Here is a 12,776-nt window from a genome sequence, read left to right as displayed (position 1 = left end):
TGCTGACAGAATCCAAAGGGAGCCCCATCTGACGGATGGGTGATGGTGTCTTGTGATCTAAGACTTTTGATGTCAGTGGGGTGATGGTATCAAAAAGAAGAGAAAATAAGGGGATTCTACAAGATCTCATAAACTTTATATGCAGTCAGTAAAATCCACAGTTGACAAACTTCCCTACCCCAGAACCCTAAAAATGATTAAACAATTAATAGGAGAAAGAGAAGAAAAAAAGGGAGGAAGGAAAAAGAAGAGCTCTGTCATTTTACGTTTGGTGTTGTTTTAACTTTTCTAGAGTTGCCATTACCACCTCTGGTGAACTCACAAGAGTGTGGAGCAAAAGAAATTTTCAAATAGAATAGGCAAAGTCCCACACTCCATTATTAATATACAGTGCTCTCTCATGTGTCAAAAGGAAAGAAGGTTTTATAGCAAAGCCAGAACTTCTATAAGTTCCTGAACAAATAACCCTAAATGCTCTAGTATTCTAAATACTTGAGGAGAGAGGGAGAAGGAAGGTAAGAGAAAAAATGGTTTCCTGGCTGAGATTGGTGTATGCCAAATTTCTTCCTGAAGAAAAATTTTATGGCAAAATTGAAGGAAGAGATCATTTAGCATGGAAATGCTGACAGATTCTTAACTAAATTATATGATTTTTAATAACAGAACTGAAAGTATGTGCAGTTCTGCACAATAGATAATCTGAGCCAAACAAATTTGAATTATGAACAGCAGGGCTATAATTAGGCTAAAAAGGGATGTGGTTCATTTTAAAACACCTTTTTATAGATGCCTCCCATCTCTCCCCCACTGAAAAGTGTTACTTCATTCTCAGCTTCTAAAAGGGAAGGTGGAGCTGAGGGTAGAATTTTATTAGTTCAAGATTTTCTCTTCCTTGATTCCTGTCAATGGAAAATATCAGGGCTGCCCAGAGGATTCAGGGGGCCTGGGGCAAAGCAGTGGAGCTGTGGTGCTTGTACTCACCCATGGTGGTCCAGGTCTTTGGCAGCACTGAAGGGCCACCTGCACACAAAATGCCGCCGAAGACCTGGAGTGATGAAGGGGCCCCAACTGCCAAAGACTCTGAGTGACCGAAGGGGCCCACACTGCTGAAATGCTGCTGAAGACCCGGACCACCGCCGGTCCAGCGCTGACGGGGCCCCTATGGGGCCTGGAGAAAATTGCCCCACTTGCCCCCCCGGGCAGCCCTGGAAAATATAAACTACAGGAGATAAAACGCAAGGCAAAAGCCTATGAAAATTCAGAGTCAAGGTTACTGAGACCTACACTAACTTTGTTTACCCTTCAACATCTCAGGAACAATCTCTTTTTCATTCACATTCCTCGACATCAATCTTTATTATACAGTGTTCCCACATCCTAACATTAACTAGCACTTTACAGGCAGACTCAGTATAATTTTTCCACAAGGACTGCAATCAACAAAATAAAACAAATCCCCTTTTAGTTCAAGAGACAAAGCTTTTTCCCTCCACTTCAAGAAGATGGGGTCAGATTGCTGCTTTCCATTAGTTACTTGGTGTAAACTAACAACAGAACAAATATTTTTCACTGTATAGTGCTTTTCACTTGTATAGTGCCTTTCAACTGAGCATGTCAAAGCACTTTACAAAGAGGGAAATTGATATCTGGTAATGTCAGGGAAATGGAAGCAGAGAGATGGTTTACTATTTGCTTAGTATTGCAGAATCACCAGCAGAGTCAGCAATAGAACCTACTTTACTAGATTCCCAGAGCATCCCAGTCTCTCTGGATAATCCATTGCATTTTTAATATTATTAAGGCATTAGATTCACTGCTTTATATTTCCTGTAAAAGAGTCTTTTGTTTGTGGTGGACAAACATTGCACTTAAAAGTTGTTCTGTGCACTGCTACTGTCACAATACCTGACCGTCCAACATTTCTGAGCTGACATAAATGCTGCTCTGCATTTTGTAGTTATGCATGACTCTTTCACACACCATCTTAAGGTTGTATAGCAGACAAATAAGTGAAAATTATTGGAAGAAACACAATATCATTAGTCTGTAACAGCTATTAAATCATGGCAATATTAATGGAAATGAATACAACAGACCCAGCTTATAGAGGAATAGATTCTTCAGTGGACTGCTTTGCAACTTGTTCCCTGCAGATGGGGTAGACTTTGTCTTAATAATACCCAAAATCTCATCCAGTGATCATTACCTTTTATTTTTATAGGAGACATTGGTAGTAGAGCTGATCTGAAAATGACTTACTTTTCTGCAGAAAATATTCATGAAAAGGAAAAAACAATTGTTTTAGTCAAAATTTGCATGGAAAAAATCAAAACTGAAAAGTTTCAGCCCCAAAAATGATTTTTTTTATCTGAAAATTTGAAAATGTCACAACGACTCATGCTGCCATTCTCCTTGGGCCAGGTTCCCTGGTTAGACTGCATATCTTATGAGGCATCCTTGTTTCTTCAGTTGCTGAATTAATGTAGTGCATCCTGAGAGATATAATCTGGCCAAAGAGCCTGCCCATTGAGGAAAATATGGGAATGAGGAACCTATTCTACAACCCCAAAAGGCATCATGACAACATTTCCAAATCATTTTTTTTCAGCCGAAAATGGAAAACTTTTCAATTTTGGGGTGTTTTCATTGAAAATAACTCAAAGTCAATATTTTCCATTGAAAACAAATACTTTTTGTGAAAACTTTTGTTTTGTCAAAAGCTTGATTTTCTGTCAAAAATAGTTTTGGTGGAAAAACTTTCAGCCAGCCCTAATTGTTAGTATCTGGTTGGTCAGTGATTGTATTTATCTGACCTATTCCTGAGCAACACAGCAGCATATATTGGGAAGTAGGTTGAGAAGAACTCACATACTGGTGTATAACAGGAAAAAAACACCCCCCTCCCACATATGCTGGTTTATAACATGAAAAAAGCCCACAATTATTTCCTCTCTATGTGCTCCTTCTTATTGCTACCTTTGTCCTCTCTACAGAGCCATGCCCAGTGAGATGCTGTGGCTAACAGGGCTAATGCGATCCCTGAATGCATAAACAGAGGAATCTTGAGAAGATTAGAAAGGTTATCTTACATCTCCATTTGACACTGTTGTGTCCACTGCTGGAATACTGTGTCCAATTCTGGATTCCACGAGTCAAGGATGCTAAATTGGAGAGGGTTCAAGAGAAGCGTCACTGGAATTATTAAAGGATTAGAAAACATGCCTTTCAGTGATAGACTTAGGAGCTTAATCTGTTTTAACAAAGAGACGGTAAATGTGGGACTTGATTACAGTCTATAAGTACTCATATGGGGGGAAAATATTTGAAAAGGGGGTCTTCAGTCTTGAAGAGAAAGGTATAACATAATCCAATAGCTGGAAGTTGAAGCTAGATACATTCAGACTGGAAACAAGGCATAATTTTTTAACCATGAGGGTAACTAAACACTGGAACAATTTGCCAAAGGTCATGATGGTTTTTAAATCCAAATTGGATGCTTTTCTTTCAGGTGTGCTCTAGGAATTATTTTGGGGAAGAAGTTCTATGGCCTGTGTTGTGTACAGGACGTGAGTTAAGATGATCACAATGGTCCCTTCTGGCCTTGGAATTATGAAGCAGTTAGTCTCCCTGGGTAGGGTAACAAGCCACTTGCCTCACTGACTCATCCTCCAGAAACGTATTGGGGGCCGTAAAGTAGTCTTCCTAAATAATTCACACACTCATACTGACCTCAAGGGAAACCTTTTTTTGTTATTTTTAGTGCTGATTCTATTTTGGGTGAAATACAAGACAAAATGATCTGGCATGCATCTTGTTAAAAACAGCTTATGAAAACACCTTTACAAAGGATTACGAGCATTTTGTCAAAAATGGGAAATAATTACGAGTACATTAATTTTGCCAATTCCTGATGAAATCTAATTTTACTTCAAATTAAAAAAAAAGGTTTCAAGAAGTTGTTTGAAAGCTAAACACAGTTGCCCTGTTCAGTAATTTAATACTAAATCTTTATTCTCAACTCTTTATAAGATCCAGATGTCTATTGAATTAATTGAGGTAGCATGAAACTATTGTTTTGCAATGAGCTTTTAGGGCTTTAACACAGAAAAAAAGATGTCATTCCAAGCTCTGTATAATTTCAATTAAGGATTTGTTATGCACTCCAGGTAAGTATGACTCCTGCCGAGTTTATATGTCAGGAGAATTCTTAGATGTTTTTCTCATGACTCCTTTTTACACCTCTCTTTAAAGCAGAGATATTTTATGTGTGTTACAAAAATACAATTAGCCTAAACACTACCTACCTCCTGTAACTGTGCTGACTTTTTAGGATCCAGAATTCTATGGTGCAGCTGGGACTTAATCAACCCTGTCACACAAATCTCTTGGCCTCATTTCTATACTAAAGTTTTTGTTTAAAAAAATAAAAAGGGATCTAGGAGAAACATCACAAAGGGACTAAAAGCTGTACAGGAGGTATCTTCCCTGCAGGCATTTTTCCGCTGAATAGGCCAGAGTTTAGTTTAGGTCAAAAGAAAACTGCTGATCTGGAAATAATGGTACATTCCGGAAAGACCCAGCTGTCACACCCAACCTCCCAGCTGCTCTCCTTATTTATTCACTATTACAAAGAGAACCATAAATAAAGATTAGCTGCAAAATTATTACTACAACTCCATAGTATTATTATTGAGTTCAGATTGTTAAAGATGCCAATTTTATGGTGCAAGGATGTAAAGTAGCTGTTTCAATGACACTTCCAGGCTTATGTAAGCACATTTGGTGATAAATTACTCATTTAAAAAACAGTCTTGCTAAAACATTTATAAGAGGTCTGGGATTGTTTTGTATAATAATTATATTTTCAAACGTCAAAAAACTGTAGGCTTTACATTAGCACAGAATCTATAAATGATGCTACAAGTGCATGCACAAAACAGGTACATGCATGTTGGGGGACCCAATTTATAGTTTTTCAGACTAGTCTAATTAGATATTCAATCCCAAAAAGATTACAATGCAAAATAAAACTTTTTGCTCTGATAAATTAGTTCACAAAGAAAAGTTCTCATAAATGCGCCCTCTCAAAAAGACCCATAAATGCCCCACCCAAAAGCCAACAAAAGAACCCCATAAGTACACCAAAGTCTATCTTGGACTTCATGAAGTAATAAGTAGCATATGGCATAAATCCTAGACAGAAGCAGGAAAAGGATGCATAATTTTTAGACTAGTGTATCTAACTCATACTTTATTTTAGTGTATCGTAATTTCCTAGGCAAACATCACTTTAGCTCCATAATTATAGGGGAGTGATATGGAGGTGGCTGCTGTAAACTTGGCCTCTTACAGTGTCATTATGGTCAGAAAAACGACCATTAAAAAGGCACCTTTAAATCTACAGATCATCTTCCCACGTGTGCTCAGAGTCATATCTGTTTTCTTATGAATTAAAATAAGCCTAAAAGACTTTTTACTCCTTTTAACAGCACCCTTCTAAAGTTGTAATGGCTTTGTAACCTGGAGTCTATTCTTATGGTATATCACCCAAAAGAATAATTATGTTTTGAATGCAAAATCATTATTGCCAAGAGAAAGAAAGAATGTCTCAAAATTTTTCAGCTCTCAGGATGTGTTTGCAGGAATGGCTGTATTAATAAAAAAATCTCTTTTCTTGTACAGTCATCACATTTGGAAAATATGCCACAAAACCCAAGCATGGAACCTGCCTGTCATTGTCATATCTTCAGTTTCCAAAGTATAGCTACACTTCAGCCATGGTGAATCTGAATACTCAGGTCACATTCTAAGGCTGTGTTTAACTGGTGAATATGTGTTCTGCAGTACTACTTGCCTTTTCAATACATATGAAAAATATGCAATGGAACAGAGTGTTCCTGTTTGCTTCTTGCATGGACAGTTGTCAAGGTTCAGATTTCAAGCACATCAAGTCCCTATAAAATGCCAAAACAATAAAAGGGCACCATTTCTATGTAGAAAAGAGAAAACGGGTAACTTCCACTGAAGGAAGCTTCTCAGCCTTCCGGTTAAGAGAGGTGAAAACATTATCTAATTCCTGTTCAAGGCTTCCTCAGCATGGTGTTTTTTCCCTATGCCTTTCCATTCTATGAGTCACTGAACTTCAGGATAGAACAGAAAGAACTGTGATTTGTGTTCAGGTAATTAGTTGTCTTGTTGCTCAACTAAAGCATCACCATCAGTTACCTTAAATGCAGCTATTGTCTTGCTAAGAGAAGAGGAAAAGACGTAATGGTGTGCAAGAGGGGACGTCAGCATCTTGTGTTAAAATTCCCCCACCAAGTTGAATGGAGCACTGGGATGACTGATAAGAGCAGGAGTATCCAAACAGGAGCAAAGTCAACCCTGACAGACATATCTGAGGGCAAGTGAACCTGTATTTCCCTTCAGAGCTTCAGCAAGGGCCCCCACTACCAGCTTCCAGCTCCCCAGCAATTGAGTTTCAGGGTGGAGACCCAACTCTCTCCCTTATGATAGGGGTATTCCAGGCTGCATAGTTCCCTGCCTTCACTGTGCATTGCCCAGGACAGGTTGCCCAAGAATGCTTTCTCTTTAGAGATGGATAACAGGTATAATTGCTACAGTTATAAGGTACCAAACTGTACTTCCCATGCAAGGCATGCTTTATTCTTAAGGCAAAAAGCAAAACATATTAAAAACAATAAAAGAATCTACACACGTGCTAATAAGATTACTAAAGTTAACACTAGCATGGACTCTGGCAGGAACAGTCCTTCAACCCCCCCCCAAGGGGATTCTTTGTGATTACCATTTTATCACAGCTTCTATACAGAACAAGAACACACATAACATGTTCAGCTTGGCCTTTATACAAATCAGAGGTCTTTGACCTGGAGTTCCCAGATGCAGGTAATAAGTACACAATAGCTTTCTCTCTCTCCAGGGCATATCTTCAGAAGAATGGCTTCAGAAGGGAAAATTTGCATTCCTTTCACCTCAAGGTAATTTGTAGGAAATCCACTTCACACATCTTGTTTCAAAAAGACTTTGAAGGACCTTTTAGAGATTGCATTAAACTTGTCTTCCTGCTAAAGAAGTTCTATACAATCTCACAATAATACAGGACTCATTTTCCTTTAATACAGTGATCTCCAAAGATGTTAAGTCAAACTTAAGTCAGTAAAGTTTAATTCAATCAAGTTCATTCAGGATATTGCAGGAAATTGTCAGACTGTTACAATCCCTATCAGAGATAACATATCCTTTGGGATTACCAAAACAAAACAAAACAAAACAACTCCCCTACCTCTTTGCAGAGCATATATCTGGAGCCCTGCACAGATACAACATTTATATCTACCGATGTGGATATCTGTGGATATAAATCAGTATCCATGCAGTTGCAGGGCTCTACCAGGAACTGGAGCAGCAAAAGCAGCAGCCTGGTGGGCCGCCGCTCCCAGGAGCCTGCAGCCCGTGCAAGTAGCTCCTCCAGAGTGGCTGTACTTCCCTCAGCCCCACCGACAGGTGTCCCTAGTTGCCCTAGTGCAATGGGCAGGGCTGAGGGCAGGGATGTAGGCAGTACAGCCACGGTAGAGGAACAGCTGGTGTAGGTTGCTGGCTCCTGGGAGCAGTGGGACACCAGGATGCTGCTTTTGCTGCTGCGGTTCCTGGTAGAGCCTTGCAACTCTGCGGATACCTGCGGATATAAATTTTGCATCCATGCAGGGCTCTACATATATTTGACCGGGGAATTGGCCAAATTTCCCCAAGTGTAAGATGTGGGTGGGAGAGGGGAGTGGAGAAAACAAAGGGAAATGGAGATTCTCAGGCTACTCTGAAAAAAAAATCTTCTTCACATTTCAAATTACAAAAATTGATCAAGATCTCATCCAACTCACTCACATTACAGTCAATGAAAAAGTTCCTAACAACTTCAGTGGAAGTTGGAGCAGACTCTATAATTCATATACTTGTCACAAATACTGGTGGTGCAGTCTCCTTCACTGGTTATGGTTATGAGAAAAGAGTTTGGTTAAAATGGGGAAACAAATTAACAGATTTCACGAGTCATTCATCCCTCCAACAGTGGGGCATACTTAAACGTTAATATTTTTAAAGCTGGAATTACCTGCCTGGCAGTCTGACAAGGGAATGTAGCTGGAAGAAGTATCACTTAAACCTGAATGACATTTTCAAGTTCACCCATTCCAAGCACATATTGTTATCTAATGCTTATTATAGGCTAAGAGGAAAACATTTTGAGGGACCTTTTTGTTACAGTAGGGGAAGCACTTAAAACAACAAAAAACAAAGCAACCAACTAAAAACGAGAATGAAATGAGCTGATCTCAATGGCTAATAAGGGACATGAAAACATTCCCACTTGTATTATGTGTTATTTTGTTTCCCAGAGACAAAGGGGTCTCAGGCTATTAAAAATAAAATAACTATTCCTGACATTTTATATTTGTTTAATTAGAAATCATGTTGGAAAAGGTATCAATTCACATATGTCAAATTAACTTATTACAGAGTATCTTGTTAAACGTTAATATTAAGCCTGGTAGTTCCTGTCAAACTTAATGTATTAATAAGGAAACAATTATATATTTATAGCTTATGTCATTTTGAGTTAGAGGACAAGCTTTAATAACCAGTGAGAGCTAATGTATAATAGCTGTCTTATTAAATCAAATGTTTATTCAAAACACCTAATTTAATTTAAAGTTATAGTGTTTTGCAATTGGAAGCAGAGAAACTACATTTGAGAATAGAAGGAAGTGGTTGTTGGTAAGTTGCAGCTGCTTTGTCTTGTGTCTCTATTTGTTCTAACTATCCTGATTTCAGCAAGGCTGCTGGTGGATAATCTTGGGATCAGTAGCATCAATTGTCTTTTTGTTGGCAAAATATTATACACATGGGATATCTGGACTATTGCTCTTGCTCTCTGTCAAAGTCAGACTCATAATATTTGATGTCCTTCCAACCTTGAAAATATTTTTCAGTGTGCACATTGTTCCAACTTCTTCTAGTTTTGGTCTATCAAATAAGCTTCCTTGTTTCTGATGTAAGAACATATTAATTAAAGTATGATTCAGTGTACCTTGATTCTAGCCAAGCCAATGTCTGACTGATGCAACAGTAGTCAGAATTCTAAAAGAGAACAAGTGGGAGGGACAAAAGAAAGCCACAGAAAGGTCACATTCTAAAAGAGACCTACAAACAGAGTGTAGACCAAATACCAGCAATACTCTGACATTTTCATTGTTCCCTTCTTTCCTACCCACATAGCCAATGTGGAGGAATTATACTGAACAGGAAGGCCATAGCATCAAATATATATATATCCCACAAACCAGAAATAACAATCCAAAATAGTATTTTAAATCTATCCTGCCAGAGATCATCATTATCAAGTGTGCTGACATCTACAAAGTATTTTGCTTTAGAGACTACTGGTGTCACAGACTCTGACTTATACACTGCAATGGAGACACAGCATCAACCCAAGAATCCACAAACTCATCCCAAGAATTCTAAAGAAACTAAAGAAACAGAAGCACACCAATCTGAAATATAATAAAGTTAATGGTTTGTCATAAGCCCTCGTAAATTCAGTTCAGGATTCTATTCCAATTCCACTCCTTTCATTATATATATAAAATCACTTTTGTCCTATTTTTTTTACCCAGTAGCTTTTATTGTTACAAGTAGCTCCTGTGATTATTACAACTCAAAGAGATCACAGAAGAGAATCTCTAATCTCTTGCCAACAAGTTAAAGAAGTATGGGCTGGATGAATGGACTATGAGGTGGATAGAAAGCTGGCTAGATCATTGGGCTCAACAGGTAGTCTAGCTGGCAGCCAGTTCCATGTCTAACTGGCAGCCAGTTTCAAGCAGAGTGCCCCAAGGGTCGGTCCTGGGGTCGGTTTTATTCAATATCTTCATTAATGGTCTGGAGGATGGTGTGGACTGCACCCTCAGCAAGTTTGCAGATGACACTAAACTGGGAGGAGTGGTAGATATGCTGGAGGGTAGGAATAGGATATAGAGAGACCTAAACAAATTAGAGGATTGGGCCAAAAGAAACTTGATGAGCTTCAACAAGTACAAGTACAGAATCCTGCACTTAGGACGGAAGAATCCCATGCACTGCTACAGACTAGGGACTGAATGGCTAGGCAGCAGCTCTGCAAAAAAAGGACCTAGGGGTTACAGTGGACGAGAAGCTGGATATGAGTCGACAGTGTGCCCTTGTTGCCAAGAAGGCTAATGTCATTTTGGGCTGTTTAAGTAGGGGAATTCCAGCAGTTTGAGGGATGTGATCTTTCCCCTCTTTTTGACATTGGTGAGGCCTCATCTGGACAGCTGTGTCCAGTTTTCGTCCCCACACTACAAGAAGGATGTAGAAAAATTGGAAAGAGCCAAGTGGAGGGCAGCAAAAATGATTAGGGGGCTGGAGCACATGACTTATGAGGAGAGGCTGAAGGAAGTGGGATTGTTTAGTCTGCAGAAGAGAAGAATGAGGAGGGATTTGGTAGCTGCTTTCAACTACCTGAAAGGATGGATCTAGACTGTTCTCAGTGGTACCAGATGACAGAACAAGGAGCAATGGTCTCAAGTTGCAGTGGGGGAGGTTTAGGTTGGATAAGGGAAAAACTTTTTCACTAGGAGGGTGGTGAAGCACTGGAATGAATTACCTCGGGAGTTGGTGGAATCTCCTTCCTTAGAGGTTTTTAAGGTCAGGCTTGATAAAGCCCTAGCTGGGATGATTTAGTTGGGAACTGGTCCTGCTTTGAGCAGGGGGTTGGACTAGATGACCTCCTGAGGTCCCTTCCAACCCTGATATTCTATGATTCTAAGAATTTCCATTTTATTTATTTTGTGCATTTATGGCACTTTAGTAAGTTTGACTGTTTCCTCTGTATACCCGTTAGTCAGCACACTGTTTGCATAAGATTTTTCATACACCAAAAAGTAAAAGGAAATATCTTTTAAAAACCTAGAAAGATTTTAATGTAAAACCACAAACATAGACAAAAGGAGTCAGGGGAAGGGTGCAGTATCTGAAGCCATTTTTAATTCCATTCAAAGTTGCTTGTGTTCTTCCAACTTAACATAGATGTGTGGATAGCGTCACTGTTTTGCTGACATACTCAACTCATTCTCTAATCAAGTGTGCTTTTCAAAGTGTATCCTTAAAGACTTAAAAACTTGTTACTCAATCTACCCCAGAGGTAAACGATCCTGAGAAATCCAGCAAAAGAAAAAAAAATGTGTACATGGAATTTAATGAATGGCTTTGAATTTTGCCCAAGAGTCTACAAAATCCATTGATGTTTTAGTCCAAGATCTTGAGGCTTCAAGCTCAAAAGTGAACAGCTCTATTATTAACTGTGGGTAATTACTGCACAGATATTTTCATTGTGTTAAGCACTGACATCATTAAATGGCAGAAAGAGTAGATGATCTGAAGGTTATTAGAGCTTGCTTTTTCCATTTCTTCCTCTTAATGCTCGAAGAAAAGTATCCCCTTTTGTGATGCTTTTACTAATTAGAATCTGAACTCATTTTTCCTCCCCAATTCCCTGAAGTTCCCGTGAAGATACAGATTTTTATGGATACTCTCCTTCTCTCTTCTCTACCCGCCACCCAAACAACCCAAACCAAATCCATTGACCATGATGGCCATCTCTTCATCCTTTCAAGTTGTTTCAGGACAAGCTCCAGTTCCCTTTTTGAACAGTCATCCAGACTGGTCCCTAGCAGCAACTGGCATCCCTTTCATACCTCTCGTATCCCTCCCCTTTTCATTATAGCTGCTGGAACTGTTATCCTTTCCTTTCATTTTGTTATTGTGCATTCGGAATCAGGTCATAGTTTATTTCCTTACACAGGCGAGTCTTTATAAGCACAAGTGACTAGCACACTTCATGACTAGTGGAGAAATTCGATTTTTCCTTTTAGTTTCTTTTCCATGAAAATATGACTCTATTCTGTTAATTTTTAACAGTGTAATTGCAATCAAAACAGCATGCTGAAGAGTAAATTGTGCAACCTGGGGTACACATGTACACACACACAGACACACACACACATGAATTAACATCTTGTATCCTTCAGCTTCTAATGAAAGAAGTACATAATTACCCCCTCTAATGTTAAGGCTGAATAGGTCTATGAACTTCTAGTGCCTGCCTTTAAGGAGGTAAGGTAAAGCAAGCCAGGCTGGGCCAGGGAACTCCTGAACACTTGGCATAGGGGCTTTACCCTCTGATTTTATGTAAAGCTTGCCTGGCTGGGCCTAGGAATTTCCAAGAAACTCTTTCCACAGCTGGATGTATAAAGCATGACAAGTTAGACAGTCCAGAGGTATGGGGATATTCTGCAGTAACCTCCCCAGATCAGCATGTAAGCACTTTAGTCAATGCCACACTTGGTGACCTGTTAGTACAACAAGATATTAGAGCCTTGTATGCTAGGGTAAGTGCTTACACTCATGGAGTGCCTTAGAAACTCCCTAGCATGAGGAGTATTTTGAGATCCATCACTGCATGGAAGAAAATTAAAGCCTTAGCTCTCCAGGAGTCATCTGGTTGGAGCTGATGAGCCATTCTGATATTAACTTTTAAAAGTTATTAACATTTTAAATGGTAGAGTTTAATCGGCTAAATTTTGGTCCTGTGAACTAGACTTTGATAAAATGACTCCAGAAAACTAAGTTCTCTCCCTCTATTTCCTACATTTTTGCTACAAAGTAGCAGAAAAAAC

The sequence above is a fragment of the Gopherus evgoodei genome, chromosome 5 (assembly GCF_007399415.2).
Source record: "Gopherus evgoodei ecotype Sinaloan lineage chromosome 5, rGopEvg1_v1.p, whole genome shotgun sequence".
In the NCBI taxonomy this organism is placed as follows: Eukaryota; Metazoa; Chordata; order Testudines; family Testudinidae; genus Gopherus; species Gopherus evgoodei.
This window is presented reverse-complemented; position numbering follows the sequence as displayed.